Raw genomic sequence first — 20,941 nt, forward strand, 5'->3', positions numbered from 1 at the left:
ATTTAGAGTTTACCTGAGGTAATGCATGATACTTCAGTGAATCCCTGCCTTCATTTATTGAAATTAGCTGTAACCAAGATATTGCGCATTAGACTTTGTTTTAAAATCCCTTTGAGGAGCATGACTCAAAAGAGCCAATATCAGACAAACGGGCATAAATGAGCATGAACTCACAGTAAAAGTTTGAAAGTGCAGACTAACAAGGTGCTCAGTGACTGTTTTGATCCTACTGGTTGTTATTGTTTTGAAGTTACTTTTTTACATCAAAGTTGCCTGGAACGTGTCATTTATTTGTTTTCTTTTAGATGAGGGAGTTCATAGAAAGGTATGCTAACATCTTCTAACAGATGCATAATGAATAATGGTAGTTGTTGATATCTACACCATTTTACAGGTGTGCAGATATTGAATAAACCAACGCAGACCAAAACCTTAGCCTGAAGTGGAAAGAGAGAATTCAAGGTGATAATAAGAAAATAAGGCCCTAAGTGTTTGATGAACATAATTATATTAAGAAGGTCTAAATCCAGCAAATTATCTAGAAATGTATCCTGCTCATCTGAATTATTACTATTGTCGCTATGATTCTCTTCTCTTTCTCAAGTTTAATCTTGTCATTTCCATATTTGGTTTATTTTATCTGCTCCATTGACAATTGCAGGAAACATACCCAATCCCAACACTCCATGCCTCTGTCGGCATTCTCCATTTTGAATCTAACCAATGCTTATGGCATTCCTTGTCAGACTCCTCATTTTCTTTTGCTGTTTTTAATTGCTGCATGATCCCATTAATTTAGGTCTAGTCTGTGGTTTTCTTTCAAGCATCACTTACCTCAAATTCTCAAGATATTTCACATTAAAAATACCCTCCAACATAAATGTCATGTTCTTGTCACCAGATGTGATCTAATTTCATTCTTTTAATTACAAACATATATGTGGTCCTATAAATTAATCACACGTAAACGCACTACACATAAAACAAACAGACAAACAAATAAACCTATACTAACAAAATTCCTTGTCTGCTTTACTTAAGAATGAAGGAAAAAAAGAGGTCAGTCTCAGTTCTCACTAAGGCACCATCAAATGCACAGGTTCTCTATCAGTGGTAACCCAACCCTATTGGCACATTTATTAATGTGAACCAAAGAACAAACAATCACAAATTCGGATAAGAAGGAATCGACAACTAGGCCTTTAATAACTCATGAAAATACTCGATTCTGGTGTGAATGTGGCACCTTACAATGCAAACCTCCACTTAGCAGACAATTTCAAAAATATGAATATACCTCGAGATCTTGGACGAATCCGATTACCAAACAGAAATTCCAACAATAATAACAATAATCACATTAATTAAATATGTTGGATGCATTTGATGCCTAAATTCCATGACATTTTCCCTGCAATATCCAAATAGATACAATAGTGAACACCACCAATCTAACTCAATAATATGATAAAAGTATCAAAACCACAATTACTAAAAGTCCTAATAATCAACAAATCAAAACTGCATAAGCAAAAGCTTGCATACACCATAATTCATGGCACTACAATAATCTGCATGCTTAAACTACAAGTACAGCAATGCACTCTGTCAATGCCAAAATCTATTGCAATTCCTTTGCCCTAATAATACGAATACTCCCTTGTTCGAGGACTGCTTTAGGAACACAGGAACTCTGCCATAATGAAAATGTTCCTAGCTTTATTAATGGAAAGTTTCAGTTTTATTAAGGATGCAGAGGTAATAATTATACTCTTCTTTCTCAACTTTATTAGGTCAGCAGCCATAACATTGCTTAACAGAGAAAACAATACCTTTCCCAAAAACCAAAGGAAAGGACTACAAAACAATAACTAATCAGATTACGAGTCCAGTGTACAAAGTCCTTCTACTCTGTTCACTGCTCACGCCCCCTCTTTCTTCGCGCAAATCCATCCTTGAACTGGACCTTTTCCATGTTCAGTCTTGTTTGGAAACATCATTCCCTACAGGAAACAGGAGTAATAGTAAATCCACCATTCAGAGCCCTCAAAGAAATACCAGTAGTAATAAACCTAACCAAAAAGCAATGAAACAAGACAGAAATAAACTTCCACCAGTATCAGCAATCTTTTGAAATACAAAATAACTGTACAAGTATAAATACGCCATACAAAATCGTTATCAACACTCTTATCTTAGAATCCTTAGGGGGGAGGTTGAAGCCCAGCTGTGGGTGGGAATAATCCTCACCTCCATGTCCTTAATAGAATTTAAACTTTCCGTTTCTAAAGCTAGAACATTTTTAATTCTATGCCAGGACCAAAGGCAAGAATTATGCTTTTTCAAAGCTTATTGAGAACATATGTGGCCATATGAGTCCACGTTTTAAAATAAAAGTATTTAAACATTGACTGTGAATACCAATCGTCCGCCTTTAAAACGCCTTCAAGTGAAGCACCTGAAGAGTAAGAATTTGAATCCATGGTCCCCCCTTGCTGAATGGGCCCCAAATATGGATTTATCATTACCAGGTTCTTACATAATAAATTGCGCCCATCTACAAATGGTGGGGGAAGAAACTGCCTTATATGGCCTACATAGAGAAATGAGGAGTTGTCTTTCTCCAGCTGGCCGCATTTCTTCTGTGATGGCCTCATAGGCCTTAATAAATTCTACCACACACAGTTTTAGCTCGTTTTGAAAAGCAGGATATTAAATCACCATCACATTAGATTTAGTACTTCTTGAGACATGGAAAGTAATCCCTTCTGGGGTAAATACTCTACCTGTAATGTCTAATGCTCGTACAGCCAAAGCTCGTTTACAGGATATAAGGCATAACAACATGGCCAATTTCTCCATCAACTGCTTCCTGGAGAGGTACATATATTGTGGCCATGAAAGAAACAAGTTGAGCACCTTATTTAAATCCCCGGGGAGGAATATCAGGGAGTCGGAGAACGGAAAGTCTGATACCCGTTAAGGAGGTTCTCCTACTGGGGAACCATCCACCAGGTAATGTCTGGCTAAAATGGCATAATGAAAGGTGTTAACTGAACAATAGGCCAACTCTTTGGACACCAGAGCCGGCAGGAAGTTCAGAATGTGAACAATATCAGATTCCACTGGATCCTCTTCCCTCTGAAGACACCAACTAAGCCATCATCCCCAAGTGGATCATTACCTCTTATTTATGCTGTCAACCCTAGCTCTTGACAGGAGTTGCTCAGCTTCTTCCAAAAGGCATCTGACAGCCCATCCACTCCGGTAATCCTCTAGGCCATGAAACAGAGTGATTTGTCCAGAATCATCTGGTGAGGATTCCTCTGATTGTCACAGAGAAGATCGTTCCTGTGATTGGAGAATCCAAGGAAAGCTCCATCATCACTGGAAACCATACTTGAGACTTACAAAAAGGCATTATCACTACAATTTCTGCCTTCTGCCTCCTGACCTGAATTGACAGACGCATGAACATGAGGAACAGGGCAAATGCATACTGTCTCCAGGCTCCAGTCCTGCAGGAACTCATCCATTGCCACCGCCAGAGGGTCCTGCCTCCAACTGGAGATTCTGTCCACCTGATGGTTCAAGCGGGATGCAAACACGTCCACCGAGGATGGTCCCTAGACCTTCTCCAGCTTCCAAAAAATCTTGGAGTGCAATTGCCAAGCGATGAGATCCCTCAGGTGTCTATAATGGCTATCCACCACTCCGTTGGATGTTCCCGGAAGATATTCCACCGTCACTGAAATCTGAAGATCCAGACAATACTGCCAAAATTCCTTTGCTAAGTCTGCCTGCGTCTTGGAACGTGGGCCTCCCAGTCGATTAATGCAGCGGACTGCTGAGATGTTTTCCATCTTCAGAAGTACGCAGCAGCTCACCCTGTCCTTGGTCCAACACCAGACTGTGAACAAGCCCGCTGACAGCCCCAGGCAGTTGATGTGCATAGCACTTTCCTCTGAAGACCACTTTCTGCCTGTGGAAATATTGCCACATCTGGTGCCTAAGCCTGATTTGCTGGCGTTGGACTCCTTGACAATGTCCAGAACTACCTTCAGACATTGTAGTGCCCTGTTTTGGAGAGGGCATGGGAAAATCGCCTGGATGGAGGCTGCCAGCAAGCCCACCAGTCTGGCCAGTTGTATGAGTGATGTACACTGTCTTGCCAACATTTTCCGAAGTTTGTGCCGAATTTCAGCCATCTTCTTGGCTGGCAGGTTCAGGATAGAATCTTCAGACTTTGTGACAAATCCCAGAAAGGTTGTACATTGTGTGGGAACAGGAGTGACTTCTTCTTGTAGATGACGAAGCCCAACTGCTCCAACGGATCCATCCACATTTGTATCTGAGATGACAGCGCTCGTGGGCGTTGATTTATTGGGGGTATTTCATCCAGATAGACGATCAAGCATGCTCCTTGTCCCCAAAGATGTTCTATCACAGGTTTGAGCATCTTCTTAAAACACCAGGTAGCCGACGACAGAAACTCAAACACCTGGTGGATCCATTCAAACTGCAGGAATCTGCGGTGTGGAGGGAAAATGAGGATGGTCAAATAGGTGTCCTTGAGATCCAGTCTTGCTAGCTAATCCACTGGCCTAAGCAGGTCACGTAACAAATTAATTCCCTCCATCTTGAAGTGGCGATACACTAGCCACTAGTTGAATTCTCAGAGGTTTATGATCGGGCGAAGTCTGCCATCTCATTTGAGAACAGATTGCTCAGGAAACCCCTGGGATGAAGAGTCGCCGGCAAGATAGCCCTTTTGGACAACAGTTCCCTGATCTTCCACTTTATGACAGCCACCTCTTCTCAGGAAAACCAAAGGGGGTGTGGTCTTGAATCTTGCACTGGGCTGCCCAAGACCTCTATGTGGAAAACTTGTACTATTTTTTGTACAAAAGCGTCAGATGTGAGAGCCCTCCAGCTCTCCAGAATCTGTGCCAACCTCCCTCCTACTTTTATTTGGGAAGAAAGGAGTGTCCTTACCATGGAAAGATCCTGCAGAGCCCCTGCCACAATCTCTGGCACCTCTGCTGTGTTGAAAATGCCTAGAAGGGTAGAAGTTGCCATACTTACTGTGATCCTGCCACTGGCCTACCGAGGAGACTTGGTCGCTCTGAGGGGCATTGGTAGTAAAGAAGCTAGACAATCGCCCCTGCCATGTCTGGCCCCTCCAAAAACCTTTGCCAAAAAGTTATTTTTATTAGAGGACTGGGCCTTGTCTAAGGAATTGAATGTGGCAACAAACTTTCAGAGCTCTTTAATAAAAAGCATGCCAAATAAACCTCCCTGAGCAGAGGGACCTGCCTCAGAGGAGGCTAAGGCTCCTAAATTGGGGTCTACTTTAATCAATAAAGAACAGCGACGTTCTGCTGAAAGGGCACAATTCATGATTCTGAGGAAGATGATCGCTCGTTGCACCTAGCCAGACAGAACCTCTGAGGAGGTAAAAGGCAAAATGTCTGGCGTAAAACCACCCGAAGGATGCCAGGTCTAACAGATAGAAACAATGGTGTTTTTATAAAAGATGAAAATCATAGAAGGCAAATCATTCTAAGTCCTAATCATGAGATAGACTAGCATGGGCCTGCTCTCTGAAAATCAACAATGTACTTATGATTCACAACCAAAACAAGCCCTCTTTAGAGGCCATTTCACTACAAACATCATGCAGTTAGCATGCGGTGAGCTACCTGACACATAGGCTCAGCAACTCACAACATAGAATAAAAGGCAACAGTATCTAATATCATCCCCTAAATGAATGACAATTAGTCTCCAGTTACCCTAATGTCATTGGGTGTGACAATGCAAATCTTGGTACACGTAAAACTATGACATACTTATGAAGTAAATAGGCCCACTGAGTTTCAGGCAAGAAGAACTGGAAGAGCCTTGAACAGTTAAATTTTAGAGGTAAGCTTCCTCTAGAGCTCACAAAGGACAAAGTCTTATTATGACAGAATCACAGTACATGATATTTCAGTGCACATTTCTCGGTCTGGAGATAATAAGAATGAAAACATGGTCATGGTTTAAAAATTCAAGAAGGAGTCGAGGCCTAGTGTAGTCAATCTAAAGGACATACAGTTCTGAAGAAGTGCAATAAATCTGCTCTTTCGTCTGTCTTCTTACTAAATTAATACTTAGAGGCTTAGAGACTTTTCTGGGACTTTTTGAGTATGACTCCATGAAGCATCGCTTTTTGACACTATACGTATAGATTTTACAGGACTTGTCCTTGCTTTAAACTGTGTAGACTTCATATCTGTCTTCCAGCCGTATGCTAATTCTCACTAATGTGCATTTTGAAATTACTGATTTGACCTAACTATTTTTGCCTTCTGTAATCATTTGATTCTTAAATACACCTTCATGGTTTGTACTTGAATAGTATGTCGTGTGGGTTTTCCTGTGTGGATTTATTGAAGTCTAAGTCGAAGATAAGGTGCACCCTTGTGGTAGTTAGGGAACTAGCATCAAACTTTTTGATGCTAGTTTGGAGCTTTGCAGGGTTAACGTCAAAAATGTTGACGCTAATCCTACAAAGCCCATTGAGGCCCATTGCGAATAATGGTGTGCCTCCTTTTAACGCCTGCTCTGAGCAGACATTAAAAGTGCCGAAACAAATGACAGAAAGAAATCTCTTAGATTTCTCTGTGCCATTTTTCCAGCCTAACAAGGTAACGTCCTCTTTGCATATATTATGCATGGTGCATGCATGATGTAACGCAAAGGGTTACAAAGTGGCACAATGCATGCATTGCACCACTTTGTAATTCTGGCGTGGTGTTTTTGGCCATCTAACACCACATAAGCGTAAAAAAATGACACTAATGTGCTGTTAGATGGTGCAAAGGACTCTTAAATCTTCCCCTTAGTGCCTTGGAGCACTCATCCGGCACAGCCTGATCCATCTTATCAGCGTTGACATCTCATCTACTTAAAATCATAAACTCAATTGTCATTCTCTGAGCGTAACTTTCAAACGGAAACAATATTAACAGTAAACTAATTCACTGGAGCTGTTCACCGTCCCCCACATTAGTCATGTGGCACCCAGCGTTCCCCCAAGTCTCCCGATAAAAATGGCACCTAGGAAAACCTAGCAAACCTGCGCATTTTTTAAAACTAGAAACGTAGGGTAATACAAGATGGGGTGACTTGTGAGGCTGTCACCAGGTTCTGTTACCCAGAATCCTTTGCAAACCTCAAAATTTGGCTAAAAGAAAACTTTTTCCTCACATTTCGGTGACAGAAAGTTCTGGAATCTGAGAGGAGGCACACATTTCCTTACACCCAGCGTTCCCCTAAGTCTCCCGATAAAAATGGTACCTCACTTGTGTGGGTAGGCCTAGGTCCCGCAACAGAAATGCCCCAAAACACAATGTGGACACATCACATTTTCCCAAAGAAAATAGACCTGTTTTTTGCAAAGTGCCTAGCTGTGGATTTTGGCTTCTAGCTCAGACGGCACCTAGGGAAACCGACCAAACCTGTGCATTTTTTTAAACTAGACACCTAGGGGAATCCAAGATGGGGTGACTTGTGGGGCTCTCACCAGGTTCTATTACCCAGAATCCTTTGCAAACCTCAAAATTTGGTCAAAAAACACATTTTCCTCACAGTTTGATGACAGAAAGTTCTGGAATCTGAGAGAAGCCACAAATTTCCTTCCACCCAGCATTCCCCCAAGTCTCCCGATAAAAATGGTACCTCACTTGTGTGGGTAGGCCTAGTGCCCACGCCAGGAAACGTCCCAAAACACTATGAGGACACATCAAAATTATCAAATACAAAACTAACTGTTTTTGCTGGGCCACCTGCGTTTTTGTCCTGGGCTCAGCAGCCATATAGGGAAATCTACCAAACCCAGACATTTCTGAAAACTAGACACCCAGTGGAGTCCAGGGAGGTGTGACGTGCGTGGATCCTCCAATGTTTTCTGATCCAGAATCCTCAGAAAAGCTCAAATTTAGCTAATCCACTGGCCTAAGCAGGTCACGTAACAAATTAATTCCCTCCATCTTGAAGTGGCGATACACTAGCCACTAGTTGAATTCTCAGAGGTTTATGATCGGGCGAAGTCTGCCATCTCATTTGAGAACAGATTGCTCAGGAAACCCCTGGGATGAAGAGTCGCCGGCAAGATAGCCCTTTTGGACAACAGTTCCCTGATCTTCCACTTTATGACAGCCACCTCTTCTCAGGAAAACCAAAGGGGGTGTGGTCTTGAATCTTGCACTGGGCTGCCCAAGACCTCTATGTGGAAAACTTGTACTATTTTTTGTACAAAAGCGTCAGATGTGAGAGCCCTCCAGCTCTCCAGAATCTGTGCCAACCTCCCTCCTACTTTTATTTGGGAAGAAAGGAGTGTCCTTACCATGGAAAGATCCTGCAGAGCCCCTGCCACAATCTCTGGCACCTCTGCTGTGTTGAAAATGCCTAGAAGGGTAGAAGTTGCCATACTTACTGTGATCCTGCCACTGGCCTACCGAGGAGACTTGGTCGCTCTGAGGGGCATTGGTAGTAAAGAAGCTAGACAATCGCCCCTGCCATGTCTGGCCCCTCCAAAAACCTTTGCCAAAAAGTTATTTTTATTAGAGGACTGGGCCTTGTCTAAGGAATTGAATGTGGCAACAAACTTTCAGAGCTCTTTAATAAAAAGCATGCCAAATAAACCTCCCTGAGCAGAGGGACCTGCCTCAGAGGAGGCTAAGGCTCCTAAATTGGGGTCTACTTTAATCAATAAAGAACAGCGACGTTCTGCTGAAAGGGCACAATTCATGATTCTGAGGAAGATGATCGCTCGTTGCACCTAGCCAGACAGAACCTCTGAGGAGGTAAAAGGCAAAATGTCTGGCGTAAAACCACCCGAAGGATGCCAGGTCTAACAGATAGAAACAATGGTGTTTTTATAAAAGATGAAAATCATAGAAGGCAAATCATTCTAAGTCCTAATCATGAGATAGACTAGCATGGGCCTGCTCTCTGAAAATCAACAATGTACTTATGATTCACAACCAAAACAAGCCCTCTTTAGAGGCCATTTCACTACAAACATCATGCAGTTAGCATGCGGTGAGCTACCTGACACATAGGCTCAGCAACTCACAACATAGAATAAAAGGCAACAGTATCTAATATCATCCCCTAAATGAATGACAATTAGTCTCCAGTTACCCTAATGTCATTGGGTGTGACAATGCAAATCTTGGTACACGTAAAACTATGACATACTTATGAAGTAAATAGGCCCACTGAGTTTCAGGCAAGAAGAACTGGAAGAGCCTTGAACAGTTAAATTTTAGAGGTAAGCTTCCTCTAGAGCTCACAAAGGACAAAGTCTTATTATGACAGAATCACAGTACATGATATTTCAGTGCACATTTCTCGGTCTGGAGATAATAAGAATGAAAACATGGTCATGGTTTAAAAATTCAAGAAGGAGTCGAGGCCTAGTGTAGTCAATCTAAAGGACATACAGTTCTGAAGAAGTGCAATAAATCTGCTCTTTCGTCTGTCTTCTTACTAAATTAATACTTAGAGGCTTAGAGACTTTTCTGGGACTTTTTGAGTATGACTCCATGAAGCATCGCTTTTTGACACTATACGTATAGATTTTACAGGACTTGTCCTTGCTTTAAACTGTGTAGACTTCATATCTGTCTTCCAGCCGTATGCTAATTCTCACTAATGTGCATTTTGAAATTACTGATTTGACCTAACTATTTTTGCCTTCTGTAATCATTTGATTCTTAAATACACCTTCATGGTTTGTACTTGAATAGTATGTCGTGTGGGTTTTCCTGTGTGGATTTATTGAAGTCTAAGTCGAAGATAAGGTGCACCCTTGTGGTAGTTAGGGAACTAGCATCAAACTTTTTGATGCTAGTTTGGAGCTTTGCAGGGTTAACGTCAAAAATGTTGACGCTAATCCTACAAAGCCCATTGAGGCCCATTGCGAATAATGGTGTGCCTCCTTTTAACGCCTGCTCTGAGCAGACATTAAAAGTGCCGAAACAAATGACAGAAAGAAATCTCTTAGATTTCTCTGTGCCATTTTTCCAGCCTAACAAGGTAACGTCCTCTTTGCATATATTATGCATGGTGCATGCATGATGTAACGCAAAGGGTTACAAAGTGGCACAATGCATGCATTGCACCACTTTGTAATTCTGGCGTGGTGTTTTTGGCCATCTAACACCACATAAGCGTAAAAAAATGACACTAATGTGCTGTTAGATGGTGCAAAGGACTCTTAAATCTTCCCCTTAGTGCCTTGGAGCACTCATCCGGCACAGCCTGATCCATCTTATCAGCGTTGACATCTCATCTACTTAAAATCATAAACTCAATTGTCATTCTCTGAGCGTAACTTTCAAACGGAAACAATATTAACAGTAAACTAATTCACTGGAGCTGTTCACCGTCCCCCACATTAGTCATGTGGCACCCAGCGTTCCCCCAAGTCTCCCGATAAAAATGGCACCTAGGAAAACCTAGCAAACCTGCGCATTTTTTAAAACTAGAAACGTAGGGTAATACAAGATGGGGTGACTTGTGAGGCTGTCACCAGGTTCTGTTACCCAGAATCCTTTGCAAACCTCAAAATTTGGCTAAAAGAAAACTTTTTCCTCACATTTCGGTGACAGAAAGTTCTGGAATCTGAGAGGAGGCACACATTTCCTTACACCCAGCGTTCCCCTAAGTCTCCCGATAAAAATGGTACCTCACTTGTGTGGGTAGGCCTAGCTCCCGCAACAGAAATGCCCCAAAACACAATGTGGACACATCACATTTTCCCAAAGAAAATAGACCTGTTTTTTGCAAAGTGCCTAGCTGTGGATTTTGGCTTCTAGCTCAGACGGCACCTAGGGAAACCGACCAAACCTGTGCATTTTTTAAAACTAGACACCTAGGGGAATCCAAGATGGGGTGACTTGTGGGGCTCTCACCAGGTTCTATTACCCAGAATCCTTTGCAAACCTCAAAATTTGGTCAAAAAACACATTTTCCTCACAGTTTGATGACAGAAAGTTCTGGAATCTGAGAGAAGCCACAAATTTCCTTCCACCCAGCATTCCCCCAAGTCTCCCGATAAAAATGGTACCTCACTTGTGTGGGTAGGCCTAGTGCCCACGCCAGGAAACGTCCCAAAAAACTATGAGGACACATCAAAATTATCAAATACAAAACTAACTGTTTTTGCGGGGCCACCTGCGTTTTTGTCCTGGGCTCAGCAGCCATATAGGGAAATCTACCAAACCCAGACATTTCTGAAAACTAGACACCCAGTGGAGTCCAGGGAGGTGTGACGTGCGTGGATCCTCCAATGTTTTCTGATCCAGAATCCTCAGCAAACCTCAAATTTAGCTAACAAATCACACTTTTCCTACATTTCTGTGTGGGATCACCCCACCAGGACATATTTTCCTACCACCCATCAGTCTTCCGGTAAAAATGATATCTCACTTGTGATAGGGAAGAGCCAAAAACATGTCGAAATTGAAGGGGAACTAAAGCGGGTCCAAAAGGGCAGTTTGAAAAAAAATATTTCTAGGCTGACAAGTGGGGCAGAATTTTTATCGGTATAGATGCGACAATGCTGGGTGGTAGGAATTTTGTGAATTCCTGCAGATTCCGGAAGTTTCCATCACACAAATGCGGGTAAAATGTGTGATTTCCAGCAAAGTTGGAGGTTTGCAGGGCATAGTGGATAAGAAAATGGTGCGGGGTGCATGTGAAGCACACCACCCTGGAATCACCCAGATGTTTAGTTTTCAGATGTGTCTAGGTCTTGTGGATTTTTCTACATGGTAGCGTCCCAAAGTCCATAAAGTGCAGCCCTCACCATTCCAAGTGGGACGATTTTGAGAGTTAGCCAAGCTCTCATGGCCCAAATGTAAAACCAAAACCCACAATAATCAAATGTCCTCTTGCTTGCCGTGGGATAAGATGCTTTAGTGTGTCGGGGAAGAGTTGAAAGACTGTTACCCCCTTCAGTTGGGGTGGGGGCATAACCAGGCCCATCCTGATTGGTAGCCATCACCCCACTATTTTTTTTTTTAATTCCCTGGCATCTAGTAGACTTTCTGCTCCCCCGGGTGTTGATCGGGGGTAATTGCCCCATCTGCCCACTGGTGGGCAGAACATCTTTGCCCCATTTATTTAGGGTGGGGGTATGGCCATACCCCCACCCACCTATTTTGAAAAAAAATCTTCCCTGGTCTGTGGTGGGCTTTCTGCCCCCATGCGGGCAGATGGGCCTTCCAAAAATAGGCCAATCTATTTGGCCAACAGTAATGTGCCCCCATGGGGAGCGACCCTTGACCAAGGGGCTGCTCCCGCCAACAAAACACACACAAACACACACACCAATCCCTGGTGGCTAAGTGGTTTCTACTCCCCCCCGGGGGCAGATCAGTCTAATAGAAATAGGCAGAAATGGCCTAAAATAAATTTGCCCACCCAGGGGAGCGATCCTTGCCTAAGGGGTCACTCCCCTTGCGTAAAATTGACGCAAAAAAATTAAGCCTTTATTTATACTTTTTTAGCGCCGCATTTGAGTCATTTTCTGAAGCAAAAGCGGCACAAACTTGCAAAATACAATTGTATTTTGTAAGTTTGTGCAGTTTTTGCGTCAAAAAGCGGTGCAAATGCAGTGTTAAAAAACTATAAATATGGACCTAAAGATCCCTGATGTCTAGTGGTTTCTGCCCCCCTTGGGAGCAGATCTGCCTAATAATAATAGGCCAATATGCCCACGGGGGGGCAGAAATGGCCTAAAATAAATGTGCCTCCCTGCCTAAGGGGTCACTCCCCTTGCGTGAAATTTGCCTTAAAAAAAGAAACTCCCTGTGTCTAGTGGTGTCTGGCCCCCCTTGGGGGCAGATTGGCCCCATAATAATAGGCCGATCTACCACCAAGGGGGGCAGAAATGGCCTAACTATAATTTGACCCCTAGGGAGCGGCCCACCTCTAAAAAACAAAAAAACAAAACAAAAATGATCCCTGGTGCCAAGAGGTTTCTGCCCCCACTGGGGGAAGATCAGCCTAATAACAATAGGCCGATCTGCCCCCAGGAGAGGCAGACATGGCCTAAAATATATTTGCCACCCAGGGAGTAACCCTTGCCTAAGGGGTTGCTCCCCTTGCATGAAATTCACCTTAAAAAAAGACCTCCCTGGTGTCTAATGGTCTCTGCCCCCCTTTGGGGCAGATTGGCCTCATAAAAATAGACCTATCTGCCCCCAAGGGGGCAGAAATGGCCTAAATATAATTTGCCCCCTAGGGCGCGACCATTATGAACTCGATCAGCCGTATTAGATCGCTGGTCACACTTGACATTGGTGAATGCTTTACGAAAACAGAACTCCTCAAAGCGACATCATCTTTGGGTCCCCACACTAGGTTAGTGGGTACCCCAAAATAATAACCCCTCCCACCGTTTAGTGCCTGTTTAGTCTTTCTTGTGGCTGGAACTTTTGTTTTACAGCTGACAGGTTGTGTTTTAAGAGTTTTGTTTGTAATATCATTGCTATAGGCCTGTTAGCCCTGAATATGTGTAATGTACTATGTCCTATAGGGGCTAAATATATGGTTGCATTGCATTACTTTCTGCCATTTCTTTTGTGTCGTTATGTCCTCTATGGGCTAACTATACAGTTACATGACCATGTTTCTTACAAATGCTATTTTCATTGTGGAGTCCTCTGGAGGCTGTTCTAAGCATTATAGTCATATCAACATAGTAAAATATTCATGGCACGAAAACATGTCCCATAGTGCTTTGCAGAGCATTATTTTTTCAAAACATTTTTGCTCATAACTCAGCCTGTGGTGGTCTTGGGACAATGGGACCACCTTCAAAACATTCACCAGAATGTGCTCTTTCTGTCTACATCATCACTGGGATCCCACACTATCCTAATAGGGACTACAAAATAATAACCCCACCACCATTCGTTTTCTTTTAAAGCTTTTTAATGGCTGAAACTTTTGTTTTAGGCCTGAGAGGAATTATGTTTAATAGGCCTAGTTTATAACATCATTGTAATAGTTCTGTTAGTCTTGAAAATGTGTAATGCACTATGTTTTCTTGAGGCTAAATATATAGTTATACTGCATTACTTTCTCCAATTTCTTTCATGTGGTTATGCTCTCTAAAGGCTGATAGCATGGTTGTGTGACCCTGCTGCTTCCGAATGCTATTTTTATTGCGGTGTTCTCTAGAGGCTGTTCTGAGCATTGCAGTCAACATACTATAATATTTGCAGCCCAAAAACCTGTCCCATAATGCATTGCAGGGCATTACTTTTACAAAACATTTTTGCTTATAACTCAGGCTGTGGTGGCCCTAGGACAATGGGACCACCTTCAAAACGCTCTTTCTCTCTACATTATCTCTGTGTCCCCACACTAGGTTAGTGGGGACCCCAAAATAATAATCCCTCCCACCATTCACTGTCTTTTAAGCTTTCTCTTGGCTACAATTTTTGTTTTTCGGCTGAGAAACATTTTGTTTAAAGGCCTTGTTTGTAATATCATTGCAGTAGGCCTATTATGGGCTAAGTATATGGTTACACTGCATTACTTTCTCCTGTATTTTTTCATGGGGTTATTTCCTCTTGAAGTTAACAATGTGGTTACAACCAATGTTTCTTACAAGTTATATTTTTCTTATGGTGCCCTCCATGGGCTGTTTTGAGCATTACAGTCTAATGCCAAAAGTTTATTTCTGGTAAAGGTTTATATGATAATTGTATATGTTTAATAATCTCTCTTTATTACAATTATGACCATAATTCAGGCCAATTTAACACCTTTCTTACACTATGACTCTTTGAACACTCTTGATATTTTTGGATGACCCTTCTAGTTTATTTCTCCCATTGCTCCTCTGTGGCTATCTTGTGTCTGTTTTTTGGGGAATTGTGTTAGCCAGCCAGCAGTGCTGATGGTAGGGTGGTGAAAGTGATATTCTATTGGAATTAGCATGGCAGACTTAAGTTAGGATGCTAAATGGCAACATTTTCATTTTTTGCTGCAGATAGAGGAAGTAGGTAAATGGAAGTGCTTGAGTTATATGCAGGCCCACTGGAATTATATAGCAGGAAAAGACTAAATTATGAAGCATGGTTGACCAGTTTATGTGGCAAGAAAAGTCCAGTTGGGAATTTACAATGCCAATAGCTCTAACTCAAGCAAATTTGAGACCTATTGTATTGCAAATGCTTGGTCTATACTGGTTGTGCATCGTATGGACGGGAGCTAATTTTGCTGAGAGTTGCTCTTGTTTTTACTTCTTTATCCCCTCCCACTCACCATTTCTTCATTTACAAACAGGAAACCATCAAGGTATTGTCCAGCCTTATGCTGCAGCTCATCTCATGTGGGTGGTGGGTAGAAGGAAAAAAAGGGGTGGGTGGGACTAACAGTTCTTTTCTATTCTCATGGAGGAAGGTAGGAGAGTTACTTTTACCGTTGTCTGCTGACTACTTTGATTTAAAATGTTCTGATCATTTCCCATGGAGCCTTGCTGAGATCCAGACCGGCTAACTCTCTGCTCGTCACTTAGTCACACATTCATCCACTAGGGTGTGTGCTAGGGTCCTGGCACTCCTGCTTGTCTTCCTAATCCTTCCATTCTAGAGCTCTCAGCTCTGCACCATGGATTGCATTTGTACCTCCGGCTCCTCATATCCTGGGGCTCCCCCCTTCCCTACCCAAACCGGTTTAACATGTCATCGCCTACCCAGATAACAATCTGGAACTTCTTCAAAAACACAACAAATAAACATTACTGTACATGAATAAGCAGACTTCACACAGTTCGTAAGGATTTAAACAGATTAACGCTGCGGGACCAGAAGGACGGGTGGAGCGCTTGGCCACTCTCCACCCAAGAATCTCTTGGAGACTCTCGCCTTACCTTCAGTGCCTGGGGTCATTGTGTGGAGTCCAGTCTAGGTCCAGTTTCTGACTTCTGCTGAGCACAGGCGCTCCCAGTCAAAGCACCAATCTGTGGAAGGGAAATAGGTTATTGTGCCTTCCTGAAGCCTGAACACATTTATTGAAGACAAAAATCAATAGTCTGCAAATCAAAGTTACTATGGTTAATGTAGACTTAACATTGCTATTAATCACAGTAGTGCTGTGTCAAATCTAAAAACCTTCAGAGCACCTATTGGCATATTCATTCATTCATTCATTCATTCATGCAAGCATGCATTCACCCTGATTCCATTTCCCTCCATCCCTCACCCGTTTTTCTCTGAGTCCAAGAACCAGCCTACTCTTGCATCGAGTCACCTGCTCCTACCCTCCTGTCCAACTTACTATTATTCTACAATTTGCTGTAAGGCCAAGTATCACAATGCTACAAACATCACCCAAATTAAAAAGCGTCACACAACCACTCAATCAGTAATATGTAGAAAGGAAAGTCACAAGCACCCAACACACCTCTAAAATGCTATGATTTTCAACTATCAGCCACCCAGAAGTACATCTCATCCACAAATCCTCACTTAGCAAGACCATTCGAACCCCAGCAAAGTTACCCTACTCTTTCTTCTTTCTGAAGCTGGTAAACTGAGTAAAATTAAATTGGGTTATAGTAATACCTGTTAATTACAATGTTTAGATCCCACAGAAGTGAAGTATGAGATGCTAAATAAGAACAATTTTGCTTTGTTTAGCTTTTTTTACCTACCATACACAATACAATTGTTTGTGAAGGTTTTCTAAGAAATTGTGCTAGATTTCACCAATTACATAACAACTGTACTGGACTTATCTATTATTAGCAGAGCAGGTGAAGTGGCAGCAGAGCTCATGGCCACAAGCATCCCACTGGGTCCTAGTTTAGGTTGTCTTGTACTGCAAAACCAGAGGAAGAGGGACACATTCCTTGCTTTTTGCTGGGGTCCTTGGCACCAGTTGCATGCCAGAATATTGCATACCAAACGTTTAGTTGACAAAAATATCCTGCCCTAAATATTGTTCACAAAATTATCATCCCATTGGGCGTGGATTTTCTATTATTAACACTGATGGGAAGGAAAAGTCCTTGCGTGGTGGTGGACCTGTTGCTCTGCCCCAGCTGCAAAGATATCTGGATCCTTTGTCGCTGTGGGTGAATACGGATCATGCCTGTACACCATGATATAAGCCTGACTCATGGATTACGTCTTGTTGGACTGGGGGTGCCCAAAGTGCTACCCTCATAATGGTGAAGGGCTACTGCATTTACCAGGAGTTAGTAGCACGAGCGCAGTGTGACACTCTGTAGTGATCAGTAGGAGTGAACAGATATTTTTACCAGTGTCACTGGAGTGAGGCCTACAGGCCCACTCATGTAAAGTACTGCTGCTGTGTGCTTAACCTACCCTTAGCCGACATTAAGGTAGTATGTAGCACTATGCAGCACATGTGGGTTTGCATGCATGTGCTGGGAGTACGTGTGCCTGTGAGTGGTATAATACATGAAAGATTCTAGGTTCCATTTTGGGAGACCCTAGGCTTGATGGAGAAGCATGAGGAGGTATAGGATCCCCCCAGACAGATTTGTGGGTTGCTGCATTACTGTGAGCTGGGTGGGACACACACTAGAGGAAGGAAAAGGCATGGTCTTCAGTACTCTTCAAAGGTTGCTCTTTGTTTCAGAGAGAGGTCACTGGGAAGAGGCCTGGTCACATCTTAGAGAAGAGATGGGGCTGATGAGCGAATCATAAAGAGTAGGGATAACCCTTTAATGCACATACCACTGTGGCAGACAGGTGTGAACCTCTGGTCACTCCCATGGCTTATGTGTGTGGCTATCAGATTTGGGACATTCCTGCTGTGATAGACTGCTTTCTGGAGGAAGGCGAGGGGAGAGAAGTGGGCACTGCAAAAGTAAGCAGATCCTCAACACAAACTTCAAAGACTCAGACACTAAATCATATTTTGTGTCTGGAAATGGACTATAGGAAGGAGAGCCCGAGGCCCCCAAAATTGGCAACTGCCAGGTAGCCAGTCAGGCAGTGTGAGGAGCAGAAGCTCTGCAAGACAAGACTTCTGCCTGTGACCAGGAGTGGATGCTAAAGTTTAAGGGGGCATCACTGTAGGAGGGTGGACTGGCTTGTAGTGAGTACCAAGGGGTACTTGCACCTTGCACCAGGCCCAGTTATCCCTTATTAGTGTATAGGGTGTCTAGCAGCTTAGGCTGATAGATAATGGTAGCTTAGCAGAGCAGCTTAGGCTGAACTAGGAGACGTGTGAAGCTACTACAGTACCACTTAGTGTCATATGCACAATATCATAAGAAAACACAATACACAGTTATACTAAAAATAAAGGTACTTTATTTTTATGACAATATGCCAAAGTATCTTAGAGTGTACCCTCAGTGAGAGGATAGGAAATATACACAAGATATATATACACAATAGCAAAAATATGCAGTATAGTCTTAGAAAGCAGTGCAAACAATGTATAGTTACAATAGGATGCAATGGGGAAACATAGGGATAGGGGCAACACAAACCATATACTCCAAAAGTGGAATGCGAACCACGAATGGACCCCAAACCTATGTGACCTTGTAGAGGGTCGCTGGGACTATTAGAAAATAGTGAGAGTTAGAAAAATAACCCTCCCCAAGACCCTGAAAAGTGAGTGCAAAGTGCACTAAAGTTCCCCTAAGGACAAAGAAGTCGTGTTAGAGGAATAATGCAGGAAAGACACAAACCAACAATGCAACAACTGTGGATTTCCAATCTAGGGTACCTGTGGAACAAGGGGACCAAGTCCAAAAGTCACAAGCAAGTCGGAGATGGGCAGATGCCCAGGAAATGCCAGCTGCGGGTGCAAAGAAGCTTCTACTGGACAGAAGAAGCTGAGGTTTCTGCAGGAACGAAAAGGGCTAGAGACTTCCCCTTTGGTGGACGGATCCCTCTCGCCGTGGAAAGTCGTGCAGAAGTATTTTCCCGCCGAAAGAACGCCAACAAGCCTTGCTAGCTGCAAATCGTGTGGTTAGCGTTTTTGGACGCTGCTTTGGCCCTGGAGGGGCCAGGAGGTGGCAAATTGGACCAGGAGAGAGAGGGGACGTCGAGCAAGACAAGGAGCCCTCTCAGCAGCAGGTAGCACCCAGAGAAGTGCCAGAAACAGGCACTACGAGGATGCGTGAAACGGTGCTCACCCAAAGTCGCACAAAGAAGTCCCACGTCGCCGGAGAACAACTTAGGAGGTCGTGCAATGCAGGTTAGGATGCCGTGGACCCAGGCTGGACTGTGCACAAAGGATTTCTGCCGGAAGTGCACGGAGGCCGGAGTAGCTGCACGGTTCCCAGCAATGCAGTCTAGCGAGGTGAGGCAAGGACTTACCTCCACCAAACTTGGACTGAAGAGTCACTGGACTGTGGGGGCCACTTGGACTGAGCTGCTGGATTCGAGGGACCTCGCTCGTCATGCTGAGAGGAGACCCAAGGGACCGGTAATGCAGCTTTTTGGTGCCTGCGGTTGCAGGGGGAAGATTCCGTCGACCCACGGGAGATTTCTTCGGAGCTTCTGGTGCAGAGAGGAGGCAGACTACCCCCACAGCATGCACAAACAGGAAAACAGTCGAGAAGGCGGCAGGATCAGCGTTACAGAGTTGCAGTAGTCGTCTTTGCTACTTTGTTGCAGTGTTGCAGGCTTCCAGCGCGGTCAGCAGTCGATTCCTTGGCAGAAGGTGAAGAGAGAGATGCAGAGGAAATCGGCTGAGCTCTTGCATTCGTTATCTGAAGTTTCCCCAGAGACAGAGACCCTAAATAGCCAGAAAATAGGGTTTGGCTACCTAGGAGAGAGGATAGGCTAGCAACACCTGAAGGAGCCTATCACAAGGAGTCTCTGACGTCACCTGGTGGCACTGGCCACTCAGAGCAGTCCAGTGTGCCAGCAGCACCTCTGTTTCCAAGATGGCAGAGGTCTGGAGCACACTGGAGGAGCTCTGGACACCTCCCAGGGGAGGTGCAGGTCAGGGGTGTGGTCACTCCCCTTTCCTTTGTCCAGTTTCGCGCCAGAGCAGGGCTAAGGGGTCCCCTGAACCGGTGTAGACTGGCTTATGCAGAATTGGGCACATCTGTGCCCAACAAAGCATTTCCAGAGGCTGGGGGAGGCTACTCCTCCCCTGCCTTCACACCATTTTCCAAAGGGAGAGGGTGTAACACCCTCTCTCAGAGGAAGTTCTTTGTTCTGCCATCCTGGGCCAGGCCTGGCTGGACCCCAGGAGGGCAGATGCCTGTCTGAGGGGTTGGCAGCAGCAGCAGCTGCAGTGGAACCCCAGGAAGGGCAGTTTGGCAGTACCAGGGTCTGTGCTACAGACCACTGGGATCATGGGATTGTGCCAACTATGCCAGGATGGCATAGAGGGGGCAATTCCATGATCATAGACATGTTACATGGCCATATTCGGAGTTACCATTGTTAAGCTACATATAGGTAGTGACCTATATGTAGTGCACGCGTGTAATGGTGTCCCCGCACTCACAAAGTTCAGGGAATTGGCTCTGAACAATGTGGGGGCACCTTGGCTAGTGCCAGGGTGCCCTCACACTAAGAAACTTTGCACCTAACCTTTACCAGGTAAAGGTTAGACATATAGGTGACTTATAAGTTACTTAAGTGCAGTGTAAAATGGCTGTGAAATAACGTGGACGTTATTTCACTCAGGCTGCAGTGGCAGGCCTGTGTAAGAATTGTCAGAGCTCCCTATGGGTGGCAAAAGAAATGCTGCAGCCCATAGGGATCTCCTGGAACCCCAATACCCTGGGTACCTCAGTACCATATACTAGGGAATTATAAGGGTGTTCCAGTAAGCCAATGTAAATTGGTAAAATGGTCACTAGCCTGTTAGTGACAATTTAGAAAGAAATGAGAGAGCATAACCACTGAGGTTCTGATTAGCA

General features: G+C 43.8%; 1 long non-coding RNA gene across 1 annotated transcript in view; it reads right to left on the reverse strand.

Moving 5' to 3' along the window:
- LOC138295884 (uncharacterized) overlaps positions 1–20,941 on the reverse strand; it is a 53,219-nt gene that overhangs the window by 311 nt on the left and 31,967 nt on the right. Inside the window, exon 3 of the long non-coding RNA XR_011203707.1 lies at positions 15,944–16,033. This is a non-coding gene — a long non-coding RNA (uncharacterized lncRNA). The remainder of the gene's footprint in view (positions 1–15,943; positions 16,034–20,941) is intronic.

Source organism: Pleurodeles waltl, chromosome 1_2 (assembly GCF_031143425.1).
Source record: "Pleurodeles waltl isolate 20211129_DDA chromosome 1_2, aPleWal1.hap1.20221129, whole genome shotgun sequence".
NCBI classification, from domain to species: Eukaryota; Metazoa; Chordata; class Amphibia; order Caudata; family Salamandridae; genus Pleurodeles; species Pleurodeles waltl.